The sequence below is a fragment of the Schistocerca gregaria genome, chromosome 2, assembly GCF_023897955.1.
Source record: "Schistocerca gregaria isolate iqSchGreg1 chromosome 2, iqSchGreg1.2, whole genome shotgun sequence".
NCBI lineage: Eukaryota > Metazoa > Arthropoda > Insecta > Orthoptera > Acrididae > Schistocerca > Schistocerca gregaria.
Genome location: NC_064921.1, coordinates 338,913,309 through 338,938,701, shown reverse-complemented (window position 1 = coordinate 338,938,701; position 25,393 = coordinate 338,913,309). Strand labels below are relative to the sequence as shown.

At 42.9% G+C, this 25,393-nt stretch overlaps 1 protein-coding gene across 1 annotated transcript in view; it reads right to left on the bottom strand.

Annotated features, from left to right (window-relative positions):
* LOC126337000 (putative defense protein Hdd11) overlaps positions 1-22,170 on the bottom strand; it is a 50,975-nt gene extending 28,805 nt beyond the window's left edge. The window contains exon 1 of the mRNA XM_050001241.1: positions 22,105-22,170. The gene's annotated coding sequence lies outside the window, so the exon portion shown is untranslated. The remainder of the gene's footprint in view (positions 1-22,104) is intronic.
* Positions 22,171-25,393: the final 3,223 nt, after the last annotated feature.

The following is a 25,393-nucleotide window of genomic DNA, read 5'->3' as shown; positions in this document are numbered from 1 at the left end:
CCCCATCTGGGTCAGATTCACACAATTCAGGCAAAAACTCAGCAGCCAGATGCCACCATCAACAGCTCTACTTCTGTAGCTAGCATTTTATTAGTCATTAGAGACACCTGTGCTCCTACCAGTATGCTAATGCACCTCTTGTGAGTGGATGCAAAGATGGATCACAGGATGGACCTGTTTACAGATGTATCATAGCCTCAGTCTGTGCTCCTACACTCAGAGGAATCTCCATCACTCATGGTAGCCATAAAAAATGCACTCATCAATCTGCAGCTAGATACTGGGTCCTCTGCAACCATGATAAATTGGCAATCTTATAATCGTGTGATGTCCTCTCCCCTTCAACATTTTAACACTCCGCTGTGTAATTATAGCAGTTACATCGTTGAAGTCAGTGCCCAATTTACAGCCCAAGTTCAGTACCATTCAACTGCCCTCACAGCCAGGTTTTGGTTGTTGACACTCTGGGAGCCATCAGTCTCTTGGGCCTGGATCTGTTCAATTATCTTGGCTTAGAAATCCACAGTACTGTCAAGCTGCTAGTTGCCAAACACCACCTAGAACAGTTCTTTTCTAAGTTAAGCTCAGTGTTCATGCAACCCTCCTCAGTTGTCAAAGATTTCGAGGCACATGGTTCTCTTCTCCCATCAGCAGCACAGAAGTTCTTCAAAATCAGAAATGTTCCCTTTGCACTCAGAGACAATGCAGCTACAGTGGTTTCAGGATGAGGGTATTCTCTCTCCTGTTTCCAACAGCTGAAGGGCCATCCCCATCAACTTTGTAGAGAAATCAAACAGCACGTTTTGCATTTGCAGGGACTTCAAGACAACAATTAATGCCCAGTGAGTCATAGACACTTTTCCTGTTCCCAAGGCAGAGGACACAATGCTCCCATGAGCAGTTGCAGAACCATTACACCACCTCTTATGCAAGAATGTTCACTGTCATCAGACACTGGCATGTGATAAAGCCTTCCAGGACTTGGTATGTGCCCTCCTCCACCCCCACATGCCTCACAGAAAACGACCCTTCCAAGTGTCCAATGTTGGAAGCAGAAGCATCAGACAATGGGTTGGGGTGGTCCTTTCATATGTGACTGATGGGATGGAGTGGCCAATTGCATTTGTGTCTAAGAGTCTCTCCGCTGCACAGGATAACTCCAGTTGGATAGAAAAAGAAGCTCTAGGACTCAAAATTGGCTCAGAAAAGGTTCCATGACTATGTCTATGACCGCCATTTCATGCTGTTCACAGACCAGAAGTATTTACTCCCTCATTCCAAGGTGTCAGTAAATATTCCAGCCAAAATGGAATGCTGCCTTCAATGCCAGGCTCTACTTCTTTGAAGCGCGCTAATGCTGATCTCCTCATGCCTTTGGACAGGACCCAGCCTTCCAAATCAATCCCACAGTCTACTTCCACATGGAAGTCACTGCTGAGGTTGCTGAAGTTTGACGCCAACCTTGTCGCATGCCACACTGCCAAGGACCCAGTGCTTAATGAGGTATTCTGCCTGGTGCTACATGGTTGGCCACCAGACTGCAAGCAGCTGCAACATCCAGGGGTCCAGGTCTACTTGTATTGTTTGATTGAGCTCTCCATCTTCAATGATATGCTCCAGCTCCAGGGGGACAATGGATGGACCAGGGTTATGATCCCAGTGGCCCTTGAGCAGTGTATCTTGTCTCTCGTGCAAATCGGGCAATGGGAAGTTGTGCTGACAAAGTGCCTGGCCTGCCACTGTGTCTACTGGCAGAGCATGAACACAGAGATCACCCACATGGTTGCCTCCTGTAGGCAGTGCAAGCAGGCTACCCCTCCAAGATTTTTTTTTTCCTTGGCCAGGCCCTTCTGCCATCTGGTCGTGCCTACACATGGATTTTGTGGATCATTTTCTGGGATAACCCAGGTTAATTGCCATAGATGCTTGCTGTGTCTCTCACAAGTCTACCATGTATGCAGGGCACACCACTCAACCCCTATCTCAATTTCTTTTCAATTGGAGTGCTCCCAGAAACTATTGTCACATATAATGGCCCTCAATTTGCTTTCATGGAATCTTTGCTTTCTGTGAAGCAAGTAGTATAGTGCTGATACATACTGCACCTCATGAAGTCCTTATGCTCTTTCTGGATCCTTATTGTTCTATTCTCCAGGACAGGTCAACACAGAGAAAAACTCCACAGCAACCACATTGGCTGCAGTTATCTGTCATACATCCCACCTGCACCCACCCCTCCTCTCATTGGTCCAGCCACCACTGTTTCTCTCTCTAACAACTTGTGTGGGTACTTCTCTTCAAAACAAAGAATGCCAGCATTGGTTTCTTGCAGTCATTTCCAATCTTCTTGGTCAGGCCATGGCCAAAGAGACATTCAAGATGGCACAGTATGTTGTAAACACATTAAGCAATTGTGGCCTCTTTGTGGTCCTTTTCCTGGGTCTGTTAGTCTGTTATCATCTTCTGTTCCAGAGGCAGAATCCTCCACAGTAGCCATCCCAGACACTGCTGGCCTATCTCAGCTCCAGCCTGTGGCCAGTCCCTGAAGGGGCACTTAGCTGCCCCACATGCCATACCAGTACCAACGCTGATGGAGGTAGACCTCAGCTGCCCCAGCCACCAATGGGACAATGGGAACTCAGCCCATTTCAGAGACATGGAGATATGCTACCACATTTCCTCCCCTTTGAGGGGGGGCAGGAGGGAGGGGTAAGGGGGGATTACTGTGGTGAGTCCTTGTGCCTACTCATCCAGAAACCAACAACACAGACTTCACAGAGAACAGCTCTTCAGATGACAGACAAAGGATGGCTGCACTCTGCTAAACCACCAGGCATGACAAACCCAAGTGCCACAAGGGGTTACTGGACCTGTGAACCTTATCTCCTCCATGAGCCATGTAATTGAAAGTAGTACCTCCAGTATCCTGTTGCCTAGGCAGTATTGAGGCTGGCTCTCTGCCCTACACTTGACCAGTAAGCTCTGAGTGAGTTTCCTGGGGCATATGCCTATTGCAAAAGTATTGCCACAAACGGGATCTCACTCTATGGCAATGCCTCCATCCACACCAATCTTCATCTTCCAGAGCTGCCAGCTATGCACCTGCACCATTCATGGCCACTGCACCAAAGTGCCATGATCAGCAATTGGACTTTGTAATATTTATCTTTGTTTCTCATTAGCAATATGCTGGACTTTAACTTTAGGAATTTAATTTTTGCATGTCCTTTCCAGACTTTGATTGTGGTGTGCTTGGTGGATGGACATTAGATTCTGGAACTTTCAATTTACTGTGACATTTTCAGGCCTTTACCTTTCAGAGATTGTTATTGTACTTTCAGTATTCAAGAAGCGACTTCATTCCAGTTATTGTGTTCCAAACTGTTTCCCAGTAGAGAATAATGTTTTTGTGTGTTAGAATAAACTTCATATTTATTTTATACTTGGGTATTTCTTGTGTGCCACCTTCATCGGATACATCAGATGTGTTGGCAGGTCAAATGAAAACTTTAGATGTTTCATAAAATAACCCTAAAATTGCACCTGCAGCCTATAAAATGCCAGGTGTGTTCCTAATAGTGTGACACATAGTCAGAAGGAGGCAGTATCATGCAGATGAACAAACACTATAAAAGATACAGTGTAATGATGGCTTTACAATTGCAACGGTCACCATGGATGAATAATGTTCTGTTATTCATTTTATACATCTACATCTATACTTTACAAACCATTGTAAATTGCACGACAGAAGGTACTTCCCAATGCACCACATATTCTTCCCATTCCCTTCTTGCAAATGATAGTGGTACTAATAGCTTCTGAAGAATAGATGTTATCTAGTTGCTCAAGACAGAGATATGTCAAGAGCAACAATTGCTACATGTCATGCTGTTACCACATATCTGCAGACATTGAATCTTATTTATGTATGGACACCAGTGAATTCTTTAATTGATGGGAAGTTCTTCATTGCTGACTAAGTTGTAAACACTCAATATGACTCAATATCGAGATACAGCTTTCTTTTACATAAGCACTCCATCTTCAAGCCACAAGTGGCCCATCAGGACCATCTAACTGCCATGCCATCCTCAGCTGAGGATGCAAATAGGAGGGGCATGTGGCCAGCACGCCGCTCTCCCAGTTGTTATGATGGTTTTCTTTGATCGGAGCTGCTACTATTCGGTCGAGTAGCTCCTCAGTTGGCATCATGAGGCTGAGTGCACCCTGAAAAATGGCAACAGCACATGACAGACCAGATGATCACTGATCCAAGTGCCGGCCACACCCGACAGTGCTTAACTTTGGTGATCTGATGGGAACCGGTGTATCCACTGCGGCAAGTCCATTGCCTTTTTTTTTACATGAAGATGGGCAAAAGCATTAGACAAAGGTTACTTTAAAAATTTATATGAGGCAGGTCAAGAATGTCAAAAATGTTCAAAACTTGTTTTCAACAGCATTTTGTTGCAACTTATGAACAAAATTACTCAAATATTGTGCTGATTTGGTAATGCCCATTTTTGTAGTCAGTTAATTAATCTAGGTGTATATCCTGAAAGACTGAAGCATAGAGAGGAACCTTCTTTGTAAAACTGGAAACAAATAAGTGATCCTCTACTTATAAAATCTTTCTCTTCTCATGTTCTCAAAAATTTTTCAGAAGCTGTCTTTAAAAGAAGTATTAAACTGCTTCTCTGAGAACATGTTAGTCACAACTTAGTTTAACTTGCGTAAAAGCATTCTTTAGAGAAAGCAATATTGTCTCACAAATGCATTTCTGGTAGAAATAGATAAGAAAAACTACTGTTCTGAGAATTTGTGTGTTCTTGCCAAGTCCTTTGATTTTGTAGATCATGAAATTCTACCAGGGCAACTAAAATTGTATGTTGTCAGTACCATTCCCCTTTAATGGATGGAATTGTGTCTAAACAACAGAAGACCCAAGGTCACATTAACAAATGGTACAACATGAAAATGAATAAATGTGAAATGGGGAAAATTTTGAGGTGTCCCACAAGGTCTGACACTTGGCCTACTGTCATTTTTTAAATAAATAAATGATTCTTCTGCAACATCAGAAGGTTCTTCAAAAACTCTGACGTTTTCTGATGATACTAATACATCAATATCAGGTCAAAACACATTCATAACAGACACAGCCAGAAGAACAAGGGAAGAAGCTTGTGACTGGTTCATAACAAACAGTTAAACCTTAATCTTACAAAGCAAGAGTGTACCCAGATTGGTTGGTTGGCTAGTTAATATGGGAGAAGGGACCAAACAGTGAGGTCATTGGTTCCATCAGATTAGGGAAGATTTGGGAAGGAAGCCAGCCATTACTTTTTAAAGGAATCATCCCACCATTTGCCTGAAGTGAATTAGAGAAATCACGGGAAACCTAAATCAGGATGGCTGGATGTGGATTTGCACTGTCATCCTCCAGAATGCGAGTCCAGTTTGCTAACTACTGTGCCATCTCACTTGGTAGCATCTGGTCTAGGGGTTTGGGGGTGTGCAAGAGTTGGGCTGGGATTGAGCATCATGGAGGGGGGAGGTATTACTCATGTTAGTGTTGTGTTGAATAGTGAAATAGTTGTTAGATTTCACAACAAATGTCTCTGGGAACACATGCTACTAGAAAATGCCCATTCTGGTTATTGTGAAACTGAAACTGAGTTGATATATCTGTCTGTTTGACTGGACAGGATGCAAGTTTACTTTAAGAAGACCATTTTTCTTACATATTTTACATCCTTTTACTCAGTACTGTCCTACAGCATAATCTTCTGGGGAACTGCTACTAAGGTAAAAAAAAAAGCATTTATCTCTTCTGAAAAACAACTGTTTCTAATCTGCCAGGAAGATGCATACTCAGCTGCAGAGTGAAAATCTCATCCTGGAAACATCCCTCAGGCTGTGGCTAAACCCTGCCTCCCCAATATCCTTTCTTTCAGGAGCGCTAGTCTTGCAAGTTAGCTTTGGTGAAGTTAGGAAGATAGGAGATGAGATACATGTGGAAGTAAAGTTGTGAGGACACATTGTGAGCCATGCTTGCATAGATCAGTTGATAGAGCACTTGCCCACAAAAGGCAACAGTTCAAAGTTTGAATCTTGGTCTGGCACACAGCTTTAATCTACCAGAAACTTTCATATCTCTGCATACTCTGCTGCAGAGTGAAAATCTCATTCTGGAAACATCCTCCTGGCTATGGCTATGCCATGTCTCTGCAATGTCCTTTCTTCCATGTGATCTAGTTTTGCAAGTTTCACAGGGAGCTTTGGTGGAGTTTAGAAGATAGGAAAGGAGATACTGGCAGATGTGAAGCTTTGGGGATGGATCATGAGTCATGCTTGGATAGCCCATTCAGTAGAGCATTTGCCCAGGAAAGGCAATGGTGCCGAGTTCAAGTCTTGATCTGGCACACAGTTTTAATCGACAAGGAAGTTTCACGTCAGCACACTCTGCTGCAGAGTGAAAATCTCATTCCGATATCAAAAAGGACTTTACAACTTTGAAAACTCATATTGATTTATTAATTTAACTTACAAACATGGTTTTAATGTCATATTATAGCAAAACATATCATTTTTTTACCATATACCTAAATAGGTTAAAAGTGAGATCCACTGAGTGTGTCACACATATGCCATCTGAAAACAATTTCTTGTCATACTTGCTTCAGCATGTCAACTGTGACTTGTTCAATTGTGAGGCAGATTCTAGCTCTGAGCTCTGTTAGAGAGGCTGATAAGGTTGGAACAAACAAGATACCCTTGAAGATATCCCAAAAACAAAAAACAAGAAGCATCAAGTCCAGTGAATGTGGAGGCATTGCATTTGGTGAACTTCAGGCCATTTGCCTACATGGAAAGTGGGCATTTAGGAGATAATTAGGTTGTTAACATCAATATGCAGTAGGAGTTTGGAACATATACTGTGCTTGAACATTATGAATTACACAAGGGAAATGAATTATTGACAAACAGCCAACACAGATTCAGAAAATATCGTTCTTGTGAAACACAACTAGCTCTTTATTCTCATGTAGAAATGAGTGCTATTGACAGGTGTTGCGGCTAGATTTGTGATTAGAAAGGTGACGGTCCATAGTATTTGACAAAAAGTCATTGAGCACTACAGTAGTAATATCTAGCATCCCCCAAGGATTAAAACTGTGTGCCAGACCGAGACTCAAACTCAGGACCTTTGCCTTTCGCGAGCAAGTGCTCTACCAATTGAGCTATCCAAGCATGACTCATGCCCCATCCTCACAGCTTTACTTCTGCCAGTACCTTGTCTCCTATCTTCCAAACTTCACAGAAGCTCTCCTGTGAAGCTTGGAGAACTAGCACTCCTGAAAGAAAGGATATTGCGGAGACGTGGCTTAGCCACAGCCTGGGGGATGTTTCCAGAATGAGATTTTCACTCTGCAGTGGAGAGTGCACTGATATGAAACTTCCTGGCAGATTAAAACTGTGTGCCAGAGTGTGAGTCGTGCTTGGGTGGTAGAGCACTTGCCCGTGAAAGGCAAAGGTCCCAAGTTCGAGTCTCAGTCCGGCACACAGTTTTAATCTGCCAGGAGTTTTATGGCAGCGCACACTCCACTGCACAGTGAAAATCTCATTCTGGAAACATCCCTCAGGCTGTGGCTAAGCCATGTCACCACAATATCCTTTCTTTCAGGAGTGCTAGTTCTGGAAAAGTTTGCAGGAGAGCTTCTGTAAAGTTTGAAAGGTAGGAGATGAGGTACTGGGAGAAGTAAAGCTGTGAGGATGGGGCGTGAGTCACGCTTGGGTAACTCAGTTGGTAGAGCACTTGCCCGTGAAAGGCAAAGGTCCCGAGTTCGAGTCTCAGTCTGGCACACAGTTTTAATCTGCCAGGAAGTTTTTATATCAGTGCACACTTCACTGCAGAGTGCAAATCTCATTCTGGAAATCTAGGCCTCGTTTAAAGAACCTTAGAATAATTTAAGGATATAGCGAGAAACCTAAGTTAAGATGGTCAGAACATGATTTGTAACTCATTCTTCCGAAATCGCATGACCAAGCGAGATGGCATACAGGTTAGCACACTGGACCCACAGTCAGTAGAATATGGTTCAAATCCCCATCCGACCATCCAGATTTAAGTTCTCCATGATATCCCTACATTGCTCCAGGAAAATGCCCCAATGGTTCCTTTGAAAAGCACATGGCCGATATTCTTCTCCATCCTTTCATAACCAGACATTGTGTTCCTTCTCTAATGAACTTGATGCTGATGAGACATTAACTCTAATCTTCTTTCCTTCCAAATACCACAACTTCTGTCAACATGTATCCTCTGCATTTGCTTGTCAGAGGAGTAATAGAAATACTACTATTAGTCTTGCAGAGTTGTGAGTTAGGTACTATAGTGAATAATATACCTTCCTGTATGTCCATACAAATTACGCAAATAAAAAAAAGTTTTTCATCACCTCAGTTCCGAGAGTTCTGGAACCTATACAGAAAACTGGGAGAGAGAACAGCATAAACATCATATCCGCCATTTTTATTGCCCATGAAAACCACACATTGCATGTTGTACCACTAAATTGAGGTGGTGGTCCAGATTGCTGTACACACTGGTACCTCTAATGCACAGTAGCATGTCCTCTTGAATTGATGCATGCCTGTATTCATCATGGCATACTATCCACAAGTTGTTCCAGATTATCCCACTCTTCAATGGCGATTTGGTGTAGATCCCTCAGAGTGATTGGTGGGTCACATTATCCATAAACAGCCCTTTTCAATATGTCTCAGGCAGGTTTGATAGGGTTCGCATCTGGAGAACATGCTGGCCACTCTAGTCAAGCAACATCATTGTCTGGAAGGAAGTCATTCACAAGATGTGCATGATGGGGATGCAAATTATTGCCCACGAAGACGAATGCGTCGCCAGTATGCTGCCGATATTGTTGCACTATCGGTCAGAGTATGGCATTAATGTATTGTACAGCCATTATGACACCTTCCATGGCCACCAGCGGCATATGTTAGCCCCACATAATGCCACCCCAAAACAGTGGGGAACCTTCACCTTACTGCACTCATTGGGCAGTGTGCCTTAGGCATTCAGCCTGACCAGGGTGCCTCCAAACACGATGCCTCCGACAATTGTCTGGTTTAAGGTATATGCAACACTCATCAATGAAGAGAACGTGAAGCTAATCCTGAGTGGTCCATGCGGCATGTTGTTGGGCCCATCTGTTCTGTGCTGCATGGAATCGTGGCTGCAAAGATGGACCTCACCGTGGATATCAGGAGTGATGTTGTGCATCATGTAGCCTACTGCACACAGTTTGAGTCGTAACATGATGTCTCGTGGCTGCATGACTAGCATTATTCATGTTGGTGGCATTGCTGTCAGGGTTCCTCCAAGCCATAACCCGTAGGTATCAGTCATCCACTGCAGTAGTAGCCCTTGGACGGCCTGAGTGAGGCATGTCATCGACAGTTCCTGCCTCTCTGTATCTCCTACATGTCAGAAAAACATCGCTTTGGTTTGCTCCAAGACACCTGGACACTTCCCTTGTTGAGAGCCCCTCTTGGCACAAAGTAACAATGAAGACGCGGTCGAAGCATGGTATTGATCGCCGAGGCATGGTTGAACTACAGACAACACAAGCCCTGTACGTCCTTCCTGGTGGAATGACTGGAACTGATCGGCTGTTGGACCCGTCTGTCTAATAGGTGCTTCTCATGCATGGTTGTTTACTTCTTTGAGTGGGTTTAGTGAAATCTCTGAACAGGCAAAGGGACTGTGTCTATGATACAACATCCTAGTCAACGTTTTTATCTCCAGGAGTTTTGGGAACCGGGGTGAAGCAAAACTTTTTTTGTTGTGTGTATAATAATGGATGTATGTACATTTGTATGAATTTAAGTAAGTATGTTCCATATTTCCTCTTAAACTATTAGATCAATTTCAATCAAACTTTGTACTCATTTTATTTACTGTCTGGAAAGAATCACTGTTGTAGTAAAAATCACCCAACTATCAAAGAGTTGGGGCTGGGGGTGAAAAAGTAGTGTAGCACATGATGTGAGAATACTTGAGAATAAGAGCACTTAGAAACCTACACAAAACTTTACACATAATTTAAAACATATGTGACACTTTTTCTCTCTGACAACTGCCACAAAATAATGAAAGGACAAAATTTTGTCACTTACTATATTTTCGTTGTATGTGAAGCACCACATTTTAATTTATTGCCTCTTTGCTACTAACCACATTCATATCACGTTTTGCATACAGTATTCACATATACCACTAAATGTACCAAAAAAATTGCATCATTATATGGCATTTGGTTTACAAGATAAGACATCATAAACACTGAAATGAGTGAAAAACTACTGCATCATGCAAGAAGTTTTAATTTATTACTTCATAGCTATTATTTTCTCAACGTTTTTTGCAGACAGTAACAATATCTGCCACCACTTGTGCATACACAAATTTATCATAGTATGACACACTGAGTTGCATGAGAAACTGTGACATATTGCATGTTTCAATTTATTACTTCTTTACTACTAACTCTATTCGCAACACATTTTCCAGATGGTATCCACATATGCCTCTGAATGAATGTAGAAAAATATGCTCAGATGAGAATGGTCATGGGATACCTCCTAATATAAGACCTGGTTTTGCCTGTCATAGTGCAGCAACTCAATGTGGTACACTGGGATTCATGTTGGGCGATGTGGGTGACCAGATCATTCTCTCAAACTGTTCGAAATGTTCTTCAAACCAATCGTGAGCCATCCTGATCTGGTGACATGGCACATTATCATCCACGAAAATTCCTTTGGGAACATGAAGTACATGAATGGCTGCAAATGGTCTCCAAGCAGCTGAACATAACTGAGGACCCAGTCCATCCTACGATGAACACAACCCGCAACAGTAGGGTACCATTACCAGCTTGCACAGTACCTTGTTGACAGCCGGTGTTCACGGCTTCGTGGGATCTGTGCTACATATGAACCCTACCAGCAGCTCTTACCGACTGAAATGTCCGCCTCCGGTAGCTGAGTGGTCAGCATGACAGACTGTCAATCCTAAGGGCCCAGGTTCGATTCCCGGCTAGGTTGGAGATTTTCTCTGCTCAGGGACTGGGTGTTGTGTTGTCCTAATCATCATCATTTCATCCCCATAGACGCGCAAGTCGCCGAAGTGGCGTCAAATCGAAAGACTTGCACCAGGCGAGCGGTCTACCATGGGAGTCCCTCGTCACATGACATTTCATTTTACCAACTGAAATCAGGTCTCATCAGACTGGGCCACGATTTTACCATAGTCTAGGGTTTAACCAGTAGGGTCATGAGTCCAGGAAAGTCTCTGCAGGCGATGTTGCTCTGTTAGCAAAGGCACTCGCATCGGTTGTCTGTTGGCATAGTACCTTAACCCCTACATTTTGCTGCACTGTCCTAACGGATATGTTCATGGTACATCCCACATTGATTTCTGCGGTTTTTTCATTCGGTGTTGCTTGTCTGATACCACTAACAGCTCTAGCAAATGCAGCTATTCTCGGTCATCAAGTGAAGGCCAATGACCACTGTGTTGTCTGTGGTGAGAGGTAATGTCTGAAATTTGATACTGTGGGCACACTCGTGACACTGTAGATCTCAGAATACTGAATTCTCTGACTATTTCCAAATTGGAATGTCCCATGCGTCAAGCTGTAACTACCGCTCCATGTTCTAAGTCTGTTAATTCTCGTCATGTGGCATGTCTCTATCCGATGAGTTTTGTCATTTCATTGTGTATCATTCTGTGACTCATGATTCAGGAGATATAACGTCATAAACAATGACCAACGTGAGAAACTGACGCACCCTGCAAGAAATTTTAATTTATTACTTCTTCATGATAAAAAGCTCATCCTAAATCAATGGAACGATTTCAGTCAAATTTGGTACACATATTAGTCACTACTCGAAAAAAATACTGTAGGGGTAAGTAGCTGCAGCGCCTCTATTGGGGCGAGTAAGATAACGTGCACAGGGAAGGATAATGAGGGGGAAGAAGGAAATAGGCACAGATATGAGGAGGAGATGGACAGAGATAGGGGTGGGGGAAATAGACAACGAGAAGAATGAGAAGGAAATGGACATAGAGAGGAAAGAGGAGGAAATAGGCAGAGAGATGGAGGAGGAGGAAATGGACAGAGAAAGGGAAGAGGAGGAAATGGACAAAGAGAGGGGGAGGAGGAGATGGAATTAGAGAGGGGAGGAGAAAATGGACAGAGGGGGTAGAGGTAGACGGATACAGGGGGAGAAGGAGACTGAGGAAGGGGGAAGGAGATGGGCAGAGAGTGGGGAGTGGGGGTGGAGATGGAGAGAGAGACATGGAAGGAGGAGATGGACTAATAGAAGAATGAAATAAACGCATACCGAGAAACATCGGACAGGCTACGTCGTTTATAAAGAGTGGTCATTTCACTTTAGGGGGCTGCAAATGGTTATTCCTAGGTATGTTACTGTTGTTACTGTTTCCAGCAATACACCGCCATCAGTATAGTCCAAAACGGGTGGATCTCTACGGGTATTTATGTGCAATATGTTAACATTTATTTACGTTCAGGGTCAATGTAAGTCCCAATACCAAAAGTAGATTTTCCGCAGGTCATCCTGTACTTCGTTACAGTCCTCGTGCATTGCAGTCTTCGTATAAACAGCATCGAACGCAAAAAGTCACTTGGGACTTCCGAGGTTTTCCATTGAAACATTTATATACGCAGTAAACACGAATGATCTTGTAACACTCCCCGAGGACTTTCGAAAAATTATCGTTGTATCGGTCGACTTGGTCCCGTTAATGTAGGGTCGAGTTCTATCTGCTAGGGGGTCGTTGAATCCAGTCACAAACTTGGTCCTGTACTCGGTTAGTTTGTATTTCGTTCTCTAAACGACAGTACGACAGTGTGTACCTGTACCGAATACTTTTCAGAAGTCAAGAACATGACATCAGCTTGGATGCTGTTGGCTGCGGCTCTCTGACGGGGCAAACAGAGCGAGAAAAGTTTCACAAGAACTTTGTCGATTCCTATACTCCAGATTTTCTCCAAAGAGGTCATAATACTTGAGCATAAAGGGCAAAAGGAGCTGCTATGTCAAGCCCGAAGCGTTTCGGTAAGTGCAGTTTACTTTGGCGGAAGAATTGGTAGCAGTTCCGCATCGCTAGCGCAATAATAGCGTGACAACACTATCCCAGTCGCTGTTGGTGAAAGTATTCGAAGTTACGTGTACTGCGCTACTAAAATAACTCAGTCCGCATTCGTAAACAACTCTTCAAGCTTTACTGCGCGTGCGTCGAAACTGTAGTGAAATGTGCCTAGTGTACTAAAGCAGAGAGCAGACCTGTTTCTGTTGTCGTTACTTTACTTGTCAGTGTGCAAAATTTTTCGTCTAATAAACGTCACGACGACACTGTACAGAACATGGGATATACGTGACAGCGTAGTGGTAAAAATTAAGTCTTATGGCAGTGGATCCCAACCTGGCGATAATTCAAATGGCTCTGAGCACTATGGGACTTAACATCTATGGTCATCAGTCCCCTAGAACTTAGAACTACTTAAACCTAACTAACCTAAGGACAGCACACAACACCCAGTCATCACCAGGCAGAGAAAATACCTGACCCCGCCGGGAATCGAAACCGGGCGTGGGAAGCGAGAACGCTACCGCACGACCACGAGCTGCGGACTGGCGATAATTAGCCCGTGAGGGGTAAAATTTAATTTTATGAGGGTAAAAATAAAAGGGTTCAAATATTTTTCGGTCACGAAATTAAATTACATTTGAAAGACGATTACTTATATCAGTATTCCATAAGACTGTATGTAACAGTGTGTATGTAAGTTACAAATAGTTACATTTTTTTTTTTTTTTCAAATACAAGCATTAATGCGTGATGCAATGTGGTGGAGACTAAAGTTAGCGAAACGAATGTATGGACATCAACCTCCTCACCCAGTCTACCCACAATACACACACTTTGAAGTTTGTATCGTGTATCTATGACAGTAAAATTGACATATGTGCATCACATATGCTTAAATATCTCATGATAATGCCTTCTAATTGACAACACAACACAACTGCAGTACTGTAGGGTCTACACTGTATTATTATGATTATTATTATTGGCTGTGCTCAGACACAACGCTTTGACAGTCTGAAGTCTTCTGGTTTATACAAATAAGGAGTCCAACAATCAAATGATTTACACACACGAAAGGCCGAAGTATAGTGCACACATTTTAATTTGGTTGATTACAAATGGGCGTGCAGGGCGTGAGTGAAGCAAATGTCGCTATAGAGAGGAGTGGTGCAGAGGAAGCATGCTTTGTTAACAACTGTCTACCCTCAAGGTGGATAATTAGCATTCTTTTCGTAGAAGTTAAAGGTAGCACTAGCAATTGACCGAGAACTGCGACATCGTCCACAGATATTACAAAAACTGATGTACATACGTGTCCGTGTTTCATACCTCCTAAACCACCGGACCGATTCCAAGCGAACTTGGTTCACATACGCCTTACTGTCGAGCAACAATCGCTATGCGATAAGAGCCACCTACCTATCACAGTCAAGGAAATATAACACCATAGACAATAAGGTGAGTAAAAACTACCGCATCATGGCCCACGTTAATATAAATTACTTTTGTGCTACTGACCGTATTCGCAATAAATTTTACAGATAGTATCTACATATGCCGCTAAATGTTCCTACACAATTATATCATGGTATCACACACGGTTAAGGTGATATGACGTCATAAACACTGAGATGCGTGAAAATCTGCCGCATTGTGCATGACGTTTACATTTATTACTTCTTTACTACTGACTCTATTCGCAACACATTTTGAAGACAGTATCCACATATGCTGCTGAATGCATCTACACAAACATGTCATTGTACAACACATTGTTGTTGTTGTCTTCAGTCCTGAGACTGGTTTGATGAAGCTCTCCATGCTACTATATCCTGTGCAAGCTTCTTCATCTCCCAGTACCTACTGCAATCTACATCCTTCTGAATCTGCTTAGTGTATTCATCTCTTGGTCTCCCTCTACGATTTTTACCCTCCACGCTGCCCTCCAATGCTAAATTTGTGATCCCTTGTTGCCTCAAAACATGTCCTACCAACCGATCCCTTCTTCTAGGCAAGTTGTGCCACAAACGTCTCTTCTCCCCAATCCTATTCAATACCTCCTCATTAGTTACATGATCTATCCACCTTATCTTCAGCATTCTTCTGTGGCAACACATAGTTCAAGATATAAGACGTCATAAACACTGAGACGCGTCAAAAAATGTCTCATTATTCGTTTTAATACATTTATTCCTTACTACTAAGACACTTCTACATCGAGTCAACTCAAGGAAATCCCTGACACCTGGCAGCACAATTAACAGCTTTCAGCTGCGAAACGCCAACGGCTGTAGGCGGAAACAATAGCTGCCTATAGAGTTATGAAGAGGCGTTGCCATAGAGACGTTAACAAAATCGCGTTGTAGACCCTCGAAGCAGCTGCACTCGGCCTACTAGAAATGTCGTTTATACTCAAATTCTGAGTTACATAAACGTTATACAGGATTTGTGTTTTGCTTACAGTGTGTCTTAATTTGGATGCTGTACTTATACGTTTGTACATTATGCATATTTCTTTATACCACCGCTTCATAATTTCAAAGGTGTGTACACGAAAAGGAAGTTTTTCGTTTGTCATAGAAATTTAGCAAAATGTATACCTGGGCAATATCAGATTTGTCAGCTAGCCAGGCTATTAAAAAAGATAGTTAGAAATAAGGAGTATCAGTTGTCTCATTGACTCATTAGTTCGTGGTTTAATAAAACAACCATAAAACTACATAAATATTATTTATCTTTCGTCATTTTCAAGTGCTCAGAGAAAATACTTTTTCATTTTAAAGTTTAGTTAGGCGCTAATGCTGATAATGGTTGTGCAAGGTAGGAGAGGGTTATTAGCTAATATCAGATTACACTCGTGGGTAACAGTCTCAGAGAGGTTGGAAACCAATGTCTTATGGCATGAAAGGCTGGCAGACCCCCGAGGGGTAAGTTAAGCCACCTAACTGGAAAGGTTTTTCTTCCTTAACACACAATGCCTCTATTCCTTCTCGAAGTGTTAGAGCATTGTCTTAAGTTATCTGTTGAGCGCAGGTGAATGCAAAGAGGGTATGTATAGTGTAATGTCGCGTGATGATGAAAGAAGGTAGAGGGTGAAACACGGTGCTTTTCACACAACGTACCCCTCTCGAATAACATCAAGGCGGCCGCCGAGATCAAATCCCCCATCAGACTGACAAGATTACCATTAGCGCTGTCATTTCCTCAGTCCATGGCAAACTGCAGGAGATATGGAATTTAACCCAGGATTTCGCACAGAGTATGGTGGTCAGAGTCGTTCGTTATCACCTGTCCTCTCCGTAACGCCCTAATGCTAATGTTGAAAATGTTTTTACTATCGAGAACTAGAATCTGTAACATCTGAAGCGAGCGCCATCGCTCATGTGTACATTAGAGTGTAATATTCTTGCCATACGTGTACCACAGGGCTTGGCGACTCAGAAGGCATAGTGAGGCTTAGAGTGGACCAGCCACGTAATTGTCTGCTGCCCTGACAAGGAAAGCAAGGTGGACAACTGAAGACGAATACGGGCAAAACCTTCATGCATCCAATTTCATCAAACGTTTTCTTCTGGTAACGAGACTTCCCTGCAAAACGATAAAACGAGTAACATTTCCCTCAACTGCAGAGGTCATCTGAGGCTAACGACCTTACAATGCAGACTTCTTTCCAATGGAGTCCTTTCAGATAGAAAATGCATACTGTGTTAACAACGACACAGTTATAACACACTCCTCGATTCGGGTATCTTTTGACCTTATCCGTTCTATCCTCCTGACACTGCAAGAATAGGAAATGATGTTTTGATGTTTTGTTACTTTCCAAAATTTTCAACTGTCACCGAACACATAACCCAATAATGACTTTAGTTTGGCGGTATTACGGAATGGACGAAGAAAGAAAGAAAGATCAAGATTTAACGGATCGTCGATGGAGAGATCATCAATACAAGGACAAACATGGGGAAGGAATTTGGCCATGACGATTTGAAAATAAACGTCTCGGTATTTGACTTATCGATTTAAGAAACCACGGGGATTCGAATTCCTGGTGAATGCGAGTTCAGTGCACAATTGCGTCAACCTATTCGGTTTGCGAGCTATTGACCTAATCACTCACTATCGTATAAAGCAACAAGTCTTGATACCCGGAGGTGGTAAAACCTGTCAGAACTGCTGAAATTTTCCCATCATTCATCACGGGGCGCTTTAACCAGTTTTTTTATTATTATCAAAACTAGCTTTCGGCTACGTAGCCATTCAATTAGGTCATCTGGTTCTTACAGTGCATTAGTCCTTGTTGTCTCCACACTACAAATAGTAGACGAGTTTTGATATCTGGATTAACTATAGCAGAACTAAAGAATATATACCACGCAAAATGACAAGAGTAAGTAAAACTTCACTGCAAACGAGCCGGCCGGAGTGACCGGGCGGTTCTAGGCGCTACAGTCTGGAGCCGCATGACCGCTACGATCGCAGGTTCGAATCCTGCTTAGGGCATGGATGTTTGTGATGTCCTTAGGTTAGTTAGGTTTAAGTAGTTCTAAGTTATAGGGGACTAATGACCACAGAAGTTAAGTCCCATAGTGCTCAGAGCCATTTGAATCATTTTTTCAATGAAAACTAAGGAGACACGTTAGCATCTAATAAATATAGAGGTGGAAGGAAGTCTTTCTTGAATTGCAGCCTTACATGAGAACTAAATAGGTAGATAAACAGTACAGATATGACGAGAATCGAAGCATTTGAATGTTGAAGATTAGACGGGTACAACGCATAACTAATGAAGAATGAAGAAATTTGTGGCTCAACTTGACTGAAAGAAGGAGTAGATTAATAGGAAACATCCCGAGACATAAAAGAAGAATGTTAATTTGGTAACAGGGGCAAGTGTGGGGTTTGAAAACAGTAGAGAGAGACCACGCCTTGACTCCAGTAAGCAGCTGAAGTCGATGTAGGTTGTACTAGTTTTGTAGAGATGGGACGACGCGGAGAGCTGCATCAAACCACTGTTCAGCCTAAAGACAATACCAACAACAAGGACCGAGAGAGGTGGCGCAGTGGTTAGCACACTGGACTCGCATTCGGGAGGACGACGGTTCAATCCCGCGTCCGGCCATCCTGATTAGGTTTTCCGTGATTTCCATAAATCGCTCCAGGCAAATGCTGGGATGGTTCCTCTGAAAGGGCACGGCCGACTTCCTTCCCTAATCCGATGAGACCGATGACCTCGCTGTTTGGTCTCTTCCCCCAAACAACCCCAACCCCCTCCCCCCCCCCCCCCCCCCCCAACAACAAGAACGTTAATATTTAGACTCGTTATTCATTCGTACGCAGTCACACACAATCTTTTGCCCATTTCTGTCTATTTTAATTCTGACTCTCTATGTACACAAAGTATTGGCATATTTGAAACCCCCACCAATGTACGAGGCTGAATTCGAACCCGCGACTTCTAGCGTACCGGGTAGCAGTACTCCGAGACCGCGGAGACGACCTATAAACTGAGAAAACTGTTCAGGGTGATTATAATGAAGTACTGGCGTTCTTCCCATTAGAATAGAAACTACACTACCTTATAAAAAAAAATAGAATTTAAAATTAAAGCTTCAGTATGGCGGATCACAAATATAGCTTTTCAGCTGGCTGAAGACTGCCTAAATATCACTAAGACTTTCAACTTTTCATCACTTTCCTTTGCTCTTCACGTTGGACCTTCCGCCTATTGAAATATTGTTCTCAAGATTGCTTGCTTGCTAATGAACACTAACTTCCCACTGTTTCGTCAAATAATAGTACTATTCGCTCGCTCCACATGCCAGCGACGTATGTAGCGATCCGTCGCATCGGCAACCGATCACTTCGTAGATCGCACTTGTGTTGGCAAATCACTGCGATCAGTACTGATCACATGAAAATCCCATGCAGTCTGATGATGGATCACCTGCGATTCGTGGTTGCTGTGTTTAACTGGCTGCTTATCAGCGATGTGTGACAATATGGCTGCGACTCATTTCTCTAGTTATTAAGTGTTGTCGTGCAGTTTTGTTTCGTTTCACTTCGCCCTAGTTGAGTAAGAACTGTGCGCTGGAATTTGTAGTTATTACGGAACCACGAACTAGTCTGGTAAGTAATGTGGAGTTGAATTAAGAAATAATACAAAATACACCCTCTGATTTTGTAGTGATTAGTATTTTGAAGCTTGTTTTGTAGAAGTAGAATTGATAGGAAAGTAATAGCAATAGTCGCGGCACAATAGGCTCCATCTGATGATTTTGAGGAATAATTATACATGCTGTGACTAAAATTTTTAACTTCTAACGTTCGTGATAACTTCACACAGAAGCTTTGAAAAATAGTAAATACACACGCTGTACAGTAAAAACTCAACTGTGGCTGAACTCACAATCAGCGAAAGCAGCGTAGGCCATGACTGCAAAAGCAGCAATAATTGAGCTACATTACGGCCTAGCTTATTTCAGATGAGATATGGTATAGGATTATCGGTCAGGAGATCCCGTCTGGGGTTGTTCGGCTGTCTGGTACAATGCTTTCAGTTTGAGGCTACTTCAAGGACTTGCACGTCTTTGTGAAGAAGGTGAGATGAAATGATTAGGCCAACACAAACGCCTGGTCCCCAAGTGAAGACAATCTCCGATCCGGCCGGGGATCGAACCCGGTACCTCGCAAACAGGCAGCAACACAAACCTTTGCTATAACTAATATATAGTAGACCCCGGGCTGTGGACAGTTTCGAATGAACAGCTGTCAAGACTTCGGGATATATTGCGATTATCCGAATATTTCGCCGAGTGGCATACATCGTTTGGCACGAGAGTATGTTAGCAATCGATTTTTAGGCGAGCTATTTTGACAATGTGAGGCAGACAGTCTGTTAGTCATATGTCATGGTGCAGGTTCTTAATAATGCACAGCCGAACATAGTAAAACACAACTTGTCAATAAAGTTCTTGTGCCAACTGGTAATAAGTAAGAAGTGATATAGTAATGTACAGTTACGTGGAACATATTCTTCAAACGTTAAACTACATGGAGCATTATGTGATTAATCTGTCATTTCTAGAGCTGCTCAATCATACGCACATAATCTTAAATAGTGTTATTTTCAGTCCAATGGTTAATTTCTCCCCCCTGCCTCCACCCCCCCCCCCCCCCAACAAAAATGGCCACTTACAGCTGCTGGGACCTTAGTTGTGCTACATGCGATACATCGATAAGCTGTCTCTCTTTATAGGCATTGAACATTGAGCTGTCTGCCAGCTTTAAGTGGTAACCGAAAAGCATTCAGAATCGACGTTTTCGATTTCTGTCTCGCGTGGCTGCTCCCAGATGTCTCGTTGCCTAGAATGTGCCCAGAGCTGCATTTCTCAATTTTTATTATTTTTTTTCGCGACACCCTACATCTGATTTTTTACCCTAAATGCAAAAGAGCAAACGCGTAAAGTACATAAAATAGATTTTTTATTAATATGTGTATAAACTCTATATATAAAAGGGAATGTTCTGACTGTTTGACTCATTATCGCCCAGCCCAAAACGCTAAGAACAGAAACTTGGAATTTGGGTTAATCTTTTACTGCAGGCGTCGTTTCTCCCCTAGTGGGAGAAGTAGAGGACTGAAGGTTTTTCGCTATTAAGTCGATTTTGAGATAGGACTACGAAAATTTGAATCTGGTTTGTCGACATTAATAAAAAAACACCTATTTTATCATTTTTCGAAATTCAACCACTAAAAGGATGAAAAAGTAAGCGAAAGTTATTTTAAAAATAAATCCTTATTAAAGAACTGCTACAGCATTTTTAAAGCGACATTTATGAAATTTGGAATTTGACTTCTCGCTTAGAAATTAAAAAAAACGTGTTTCAATGTTTTTCGAAATTCAAACACTAAGGGGTTGTAATAGGGGATGAAAGGCTTTTTGAAAATATATCGCCATTAAGTCAGTTTTGACACTGCAACCACGAAAATTGGTATTTGCTTTCTCCGTCGGAAATTAAAAAAAAACGTAATTCCACGTTTTTGGAAATTCAACCTCTACGGGGGTCAAGTAGTAGGCAGAAGTTTATTTTTAAAATAAAGTGTTGTTAAAAAAACTGCTAAAGCATCTTTAAAGCTGCATCTATGAAAATTAGCATTTGACTTCTCGGTCAGAAATAAAAAAGTACGTTTTGCAGCGCTTTTGAAACTTGCATCTCCTAAGGAAGTGAAACAGGGGATGAAAAGTTAGATGAAAATATTTCAGTATGAAAGTACGTTTAAGGGAGATACTATGCACAAGAATACCTGTTTAAGACACGGCAATTCAGTTCTAGGTGTAAGACAGGCGCTAATAACTACAAAGCACTTATCCGATTTGTCTTTTTTTTTTGGTTGTTGGTCAGAAGTACATTAGGAAAAGATCAAGCTTCAATGGCTTTAATTAGTGTGAAAAGTTTAGAAGGTGTTGTAATTTATGGACTAAATCACGTAAAACTATTTACAAGTTACTACTGTAAGTCGACTTAGCCAGAATCGCGTGGAAAAAGAAGAAACTCTATAATACATCAATTTTTCAGTAGGCGAAAAATACGCTTATAAAATTATTTTTGTTGTGATTACTAAGCAAACATGAGCGAAGCAGCGAGCGCTGTGTTAGTCGCGCATAACGAGGGGCGATTCCTTGTAAATTGGGTTATTCCAAAAAAAATTTGACGATAAATTTTTTTATGTTGTAGACATTTCATCTGCGAAAGACCCGAAGACATTAAAAATCTCGCAACACACCAAAGTGTCCCGACAGGGCGGTTGAGAAACGCTGCCCTAGAGCGTTCTGTTATAGGCTGCCACCTAGAGGCGTTCTCGCTGCAGCGCAGTGGTTGGCCCTCACCTGAGTGTTGTCCGCGAAGATCTGTGCTGCAGACTGCGCTGGTCGCGGCCGCCTTTTGAAAGCGAAAGCGTGGCCCTGGAGGGAGGGAAGGAGGGGGGAGGGGGGAGGGCTGCTGCGCTAACCAATGGCCCCGGCCCCCACCCACTGCCACCAACAATTCCCTCCACTAATCTCCAACTTCTGCGCTCGGCGTCTTTGTTGGCTTCTCCTATCAAAATTCGCCTTATCTACAGAGGCTGGAGAAGGATGGTGTATTGGGAAGTAAGAAGTTTGAAGGAACACTTCCTAAACAGTTGCCGGCTCTTAGGTTAATAATCCTGGTATCTGCGCCGAGGGATTCACTCTTGGTGTGTGCGTACCGAGGGCGCAATGGAAGTCATGAACCCTCCTTGTCATTACTGAGTTCGTCGTCTGTAGTTATAGTTTCGGCAACACATGAGTGCTCCTTCAGGGTTTCATTACCAATAGTGGGTGAAGATCGTTGTATTATGCTTTACACTCCAGTGGATAGTGTAGACAGACGAGTACCTCAAGAACTTTGCCGGCTAAGTGTGAGTTCCACAAACCGAAGATCTTAAATCGTCTCTTCCTTTCAAGTATTAGGCTACTGCCTGTTTCGAAGATCTTAATCCAGCTACTTAGCATTACTACACTACTGGCCATTAAAATTGCTACAGCACGAAGATGACGTGCTACAGACGCGAAATTTAACCGACAGGAAGAAGATGCTGTGATATGCGAATAATTAGCTTTTCAGAGCATTCACACAAGGTTGGCGCCGGTGGCGACACCTACAACGTGCTGATACGAGGAAAGTTTCCAACCGATTTCTCTTATACAAACAGCAGTTGACCGGCTTTGCCTGCGAAACGTTGTTGTGATGCCTCGTGTAAGGAGGAGAAATGCGTACCCATCACGTTTCCGACTTTGATAAAGGTCGGATCGTAGCCTATCGCGATTGCGGTTTATCGTATCGCGACACTGCTGCTCGCGTTGATCGAGATCCAATGACTATTAGCAGAATATGGAATCGGTGGGTTCAGGAGGGTAATACAAAACGCCGTGCTGGATCCCAACGGCCTCGTATCACTAGCAGTCGAGATGACAGGCATCTTAGCCGCATGGCTGTAACGGATCGTACAGCCACTTCTCGATCCCTGAGTCAACAGAGGGAGATGTTTGCGAGACAACAACCATCTGCACGAACAGTTCGACGACATTTGCAGCAGCATGGACTATCAGCTCGGAGACCATGGCTGCGGTTACCCTTGACGCTGCATTACAGACAGGAGGGCCTGCGATGGTGTACTCAGGGACGAACCTGGTTGCACGAATGGCAACACGTCATTTTTTCGGATGAATCCAGGTTCTGTTTACAGCATCATGATGGTCGCATCCGTGTTTGGCGACATCGCGGTGAATGCACATTGGAATTGTGTATTCGTCATCGCCATAGTGGCGTATCACCCGGCGTGATGGTATGGGGTGCCATTGGTTACACGTCTCGGTCACCTCTTGTTCGCATTGACGGCACTTTGAACAGTGGACGTTACATTTCAGATGTGTTACAACCCGTGGCTCTACCCTTCATTCGATACCTGCGAAACCCTACATTTCGGCAGGATAATACACGATCGCATGTTGCCGGTCCTGTACGGGCCTTTCTGGATACAGAACATGTTCGACTGCTGCCCTGGCCAGAACATTCCCCAGATCTCTCACCAATTGAAAACGTCTGGTCAATGGTGGCCGAGCAACTGGCTCGTCACAATACGCCAGTCACTACTCTTGATGGACTGTGGTATCGTTTTGAAGCTGCATGGGCAGCTGTACCTGTACACGCCATCCAAGCTCTGTTTGACTCAATGCCCAGGCGTATCAAGGCCGTTATTACGGCCAGAGGTGGTTGTTCTGGGTACTGATTTCTCAGGATCTATGCACCCAAATTACATGAAAATGTAATCACATGTCAGTTGTAGTATAATATATTTGTCCAATGAATAACCGTTTTCATCTGCATTTCTTCTTGGTGTAGCGATTTTAATGGCCAGTATTGTATTCTACAAACAGCAGACTGAACAGTTTCAGAGTAGCAACTTTCCTTATAATTTACTTCATTAAACTTAGCTGGCATAGGTATGAATGGAGGTAAAGCATTATAGTGCTAGTTTATTGTTAATTCAATATATTGTATTACGCAGGCTAATTCCGAAATTATGTAACAAGCATTCAGGGTTGATGGAGAAGGGTGAATTTATCAGTTTGAGGTAAGGGATCCTTGGCCGTAAACGAACGATTCGAAAAGTATAAGCGAAAATCTACTCAAGTTCCGCCTTAGCCTTGTGTATCGCTCAAACCAAGGGCCACAACTTCCGAACCTTAGTCATGACGTATAGAATTCACGCTGAAAACTCCTCAATACCTTCAGATAACTTCCGCTGTTGATGGACTAGTAACGACGCATGTAATTTAATGTCAGACAGACCGACAATCGTAAGTATACGGAACAGTAATAATGAATTCCATTTACCTGTACAAGTTTCTCAAGCTCCTACATTTTCGGCATGTGTTCAAAATGGCGTTCCCCAGCGCCAATTCAGGCATTTCATCGTTGCACAACGACCTGTGTTACCCATTTTAATACCCCCCCCGGTGTCGTTTGAGCAGCATCGCAGCCAGCGAGAATTCTTGCCAGGAGACCCTCTTCAGACTCGATAGGCGTCTCATACACAAGACTTCTCGCGTGGCCCCGCAAGAAGAAATTAAGTGGGCTGAGATCGGGTGAACATGCTGGACACGATACAGGCGTCTCTCTGCCTGCTCACTTTTCAGGGAATGTTTGATCCAGGCTGGCTAGTCAGGCGTTCAGTATTTTACCGAACTGTTCGGTGTTGCAGCCCCGTGTTCGGTACGGAAGTGGATGTGGTTCGGTATTTTCAGGATTCCATTCAGGTCACTAATTTATTTATTGATTTGCAAACTCAAATCCATAAACATTTGGTAACTCGTTCACTGAAGACGACAGTGATAAACACAGTTTTTACGAAGATGTCCGTTAACTAAGTAAAACTTTTGAACTACTACAAAGTCAAACTTCTACGGCCACAAACTCGTTTGGACGAAATCGTTTTTAGCGGAGATGAAACTCCTATTATAAAAACATAATATCAAATGGTTCAAATGGCTCTGAGCACTACGGGACTTAACTTCTGAGATCATCAGTCCCCTGGAACTTAGAACTACTTAAACCCTAACTAACCTAAGGACATCACACACATCCATGCCCGAG